We start from the raw sequence: 4,800 nt of genomic DNA on the forward strand, positions 1-4,800 counted from the left end.
GGAAAGGTTTATTTAGCTCATAGTTACTGAAGGGTTCAGTCCATATTCTGTTGGCTCCAAGACAAATGGCAGCAGTTCATGTGTCACAAAACAGTGAAGAGCAGAGGAGGAGCAACAACTAGGGCATCCATCAAGCCTCTCTCTTCCTTCTATGCTGACTACCAAGCCGGGCGCTCCACAGCGAAGATAGGAGCTCTTCCAAAATGGTGCGGCTGCCAAGTTCAAGCTCCTCCAAAGACCGAAGACCAGGACTTCTCCATGGAGGAAGGGCAGGGCCGGAGGAAGCCTTTCTCAATTCCTGGGCCCTGCTCACCAGCAGGGCTAGGCCCCCACGCTGAGAGCTGCCGGAGCTGATTCAGCCAAGTTGACACAATGTATCAACTATCACAGTCTCACTGTGCAGCTTGGACTCATATTGATCCTCCTGTTTTCAGCCTCACATGTGCTGGGGTTTACAGGCATGCACCTCCACGCCCTCAGTCACCAGCTCTGCTGGTACAGCATGCGGGATCTGGGATCCAACCTTGGTCCTTGCCCTTGCAAAGCAGGTGCTTAGTTCCTGAGCTACCTAGCCAGCTCTTCTTTGGGGAATTATGAAAACCACAGAGAAAGCGAGCCACTAGGCCAGAGAAAGGAAGCTCCATTCAAAAGGAGGCTTTCTCTTTCATATTCCCTCTAAGTTTACATTTTGGTCTCAGACCAGAAAAGTGGAACCGGGCAGCACTTGCCTTGCTAAGTTTCTGCTCCTAGAGGTTGCCAGAGAAGTTGAGTTTCCTCATTCTCCATCTCAATTTGTTAAAAATGAGCATAGAGAGGGAAAAGAAGGCAAAGAGCAGGGTTAAGCAGCCGACACCAGAGCCCAGCTGACCTGGGGCTGCCTCACTCCCCCCAGGGCCTGGTGGCCTCTCCTGCTCCTTCCACACTCTGGCTGCCTGACAAGGTCAAAGCACCTTGTACATATGTCATGCACAAAATATTTCATCCAAAGTGCTTTGCCTCCAGCTGTGAAATTGATTAGTGGCCTTCAACCCCCTCAAGAGTGTCCGCCAGCAGCTGGAGTTGCTATTTTAAAACTGGATAAGAAAAGAGTGTGTGAACGGTGAAGGATCTGTGTGTTACATACATACAGGAAAAGAAGTGCAAAGCAGTACTTTTTTCCTTGAAGCTCAGCATCAGCACACACAAGGAAAGAAATGTATAAGGACGTGTGCTATAATTTGACTCCATATATTGGAATTATTGTTGTTCAAATAGCCTGAACTTTAGTTTACTGTGACAAAGTTTCTTCTGAAATTATTATCAAGGAATTGAGCTTTTTGGCATGAAGGAGATTATGCACTTAGAAAATGAAATCAGCCCCCCACAGCCTCTAGGTAAGACGTGCTCTCTGCTGAGTGCTTGGCTGGATGAACTATCTGCTTGACTTCAGGAACACTCTAGGAAATAAGCAATGGAAACCAAAAGTGCCATGCAGAATGGACCTAATGCAGTCTAGTGAAAATCAGGGCTGGATTTTCCCCCTCTAATTCATTGCTCTTTGTAAGAAGGAGCTTTAAAGGTCCAGTTGAAATCTGCCAATCATTCATTGCCCAAGGAAATGCAGGCACAAAAGCAGCTCCACCATGGCTCAGCTCCTTCTGCTAATGTGGCCAGAATCTATTTACCTAGCAGACATTTTTGGGCGAATTCCTCTGAGGTAGATGTGCTAAACACCAGGATGGAGAACAGAAATGTAGTCTACAGGGAGGAGACAAAAATGATAAAAGGAGACTTCAATAAGATATGCTGCATGTACGGGGTGGAAAGATACAATCCTTTTCCTTCCCATCCTAAGGGGCATGGCTAACACTCCCATGACAAAAGGCAGGTTAACAAGAGGAAACTATAACAAAAAATATTTAGTCCAAGTTTTACATGACATAAAAGCCTTCAGAAATGAAACCCAAGGGCTGGTGAGATAGCTCAGCAGACTGTCTGCTTAGGCAAGCACAGGAACTGGGGATCAATCCCCAGCGCCACATGCTGTGCCAGCCACCCCTGGGCATGCTGAGCCAGCCACTGAGACTGAGCATGGTGGAATGCCTGTAATCCCAGCACTGGGGAGGCTGAAAACAAGAGGATCACTAGGAGTCTGAACTGCATAGTGAGACCCTGTACCAAATATATTTTTTAAAAAGAAAAGAAAAAAAAAGAAAGAAACCCAAAGATCCAGAAAAAGCTTCCATCCTTGTGGTTAAATAAGATGAACAGACAGCCATGTGGAAAGTGAGCAGGACCAAAGCACTGAGCTCACACCGTGGGCTAAGGTGGAAGCCATCCTTCTTGGCTTCTCTGTGTAGCGTTTATTCCTTCCTCAGCACAAGGAGCAAAGTCCCTCTGGAATGGGGATTTTTAGTGAAGAAGCAAAAGTGAAGAAGGCTACCTTTCTGGATTTTTATGACTTGCTTTTGGGAGAGGGACTCTAGTTCTCTGAACTGTCTTGGGGAAGAGGAATTCTACTTTCTATGATCGAGTCTGGGACAAAGTGGGGCAGAGGACTGGGTTGGAAGTCAGAGAGAGTTGCTTCTCTGGCTCGACTACTCTTCTTTAGTTTCTAAGTACCTAGCACTCCACGGCACCATACCCAGGGTACCATGCTCTGAACCCCAAGAACTGTGACTGTGAATCCAGTTCAATCAGGGCATGGAGCAGAGGGACAGTGGAGAGGGGCTGCCTCAGCTGGTGGTTAATGAGGAAACCCAGAGGCCTGAGGTGTGCCGCTGCCTGGGGCCTGCTGGAGGCAGAGCAGGCAGAGGCAGTCAGGCAGGGCTGCGCCCATGCCAAGGAAGCCTGGGAGCATCCTGCAGGCAGTGCGGGGGGTCGTCTGCTCCATAGTGCAGGCACCTGAGGTTGTGGGGTGGAAGGTGACTGTCCGGAGGAAACAGACCGGACAGTTTCATTTGTCTCCTACTAGTTGCACGACAAATCTTAACTCTCCCGACACCCAGGTGATACCCATCCAAAACAGGCAAATGCTTCTGAATCTCCTCAGAACACAATGCATTATTATCCAACCACTGACTACTTAGAAAATGAAACTGTCCAATGAAAAATGACTTCTTTTGAAATTCCCAGTATTATTCAAGAATGAATGGAAACACTTTCAATTACCAGGTGGAGGTGGCCTAAGAGTGCTGAAGGCCCCTGATGGTGAAGCACCTGCTAACATCCTAACATTTAAAGCAGAAGGATCCTGCTTGAGACAGGAAGCAATGAGCAAGTGATGTGAAACATACAAATTCTATTTTTTCAGCCCAGGTGTTATTTCCAGCCAAAGCAAATCCAATTATATGCTCACACAGTGCAGGAGGGAAAAGCCATTTACAATAGAAAAATATGTAAACTATGGAAAAAATACAGGTGTGGCTTAGACTTGGAAATATACACTGTCTATACAGCAAAGTCAAGGGAATGATCAGAGAGGAAGCGGTCTCTGGCGTCCCCTGCTGTCTATTATCTGACTTGCAGGGCTCCTGGGTGTTTCAAAGATTTTGAATCAGTTGAGAAAAGGATTCCTGCCTTTTTTCCCTTCACTTAGAAAAACTACCATCACATGAATGAATGAATGAATGAATGAATGAATGAATGAATGAATGAATTCTCTATCCTTATTTGTGGAAATTTTGTCAATTTCTAATAAGATTTATCACTTATTATAATAACAATTCAAATATCCCCATATGGACGATTGACCAGAGACCTGGTGTTTGCTGGTGGTCGTGTGCCTGTGCTGTCCGCAGCGGTCAATCCGGTTACGCACGCACAGACGGGAAAAGGACAGGACAGGGCAGCTGTTGTCAGCAAACACAGAGCTGGACTGCGCGACAAGCCCGGATGCTACCAGAGCTGGGGAGGGAGGGAGGAAAACCTGGGGAATGAGGGATTTGAACGTGGCTCTTCTGTAGCTGGATCACACACATCTCAGAACACTGGGGGAAAAAAAAACCCTGTGCAGAGAAGTAATCAAACCAGCAGCTCAAACAAGTGCAGAAAATGGTTTACATACATTTGCTCTTCCCAGTTGTATTAAATGCTTCTGAAACTTGATGGTAAAATTCTTTTTGTACCGGAAATCAAACTCAGGACCTTATGCTTGCCAGGCAGTCATTGTGCCACTCAGCTATATTCCTGCCAATTTTTATCCTTAATCTATAGAGCATAAAATGAATGATAAAACAGATGGCCAACTGGGAGGAATGTTTCATCTGTGTGGTTTTTGATGGACAGAGGAAGCTGAACACACAGCTCAGTGAATCCTTTTATCAGGAGAGCTGAATTTCCATCTCAACTACAGAGGCTGGGTGGCCCTGGTGCCTGATTGAGCACTGTTCCTGCATGATTTGAGCTGATCAAGACAGAATAACACAGGAGTCAAAGATGTGTCCTGGACACAAAAAAAGGATCATTAAATTATATCACTAAACTTTCAGAAACTCATTTAATCGCCTATGGATATTTCTAAGAAGATGACTACTTTATGGGCTGGAATAGATTTGCCATTTACCCATCCTTTTATGAGATTCCTGTGTCGCGCATGACCTTGCCAGCAAGGATGACGCAACACACAGCTCTTCCTTCAGCGGTTTATTCAGGCTCCTAACAGTAAGTTTCTTATGCTCTCTCTCTCTCTCTCTCTCTCTCTTTTCCCTCGAGCCCTTGGCCTATATATGATCCCGAGGCCAATCCTAGTGTGCCACGTGGGGATCGCCCATGGGTCCAGCCTATGTGGAAGCAAATCATGACAGCAGCCCTGGCCATATA

This window comes from Octodon degus, unplaced genomic scaffold (genome assembly GCF_000260255.1).
Source record: "Octodon degus isolate 3935 unplaced genomic scaffold, OctDeg1.0 scaffold00038, whole genome shotgun sequence".
NCBI classification, from domain to species: Eukaryota; Metazoa; Chordata; class Mammalia; order Rodentia; family Octodontidae; genus Octodon; species Octodon degus.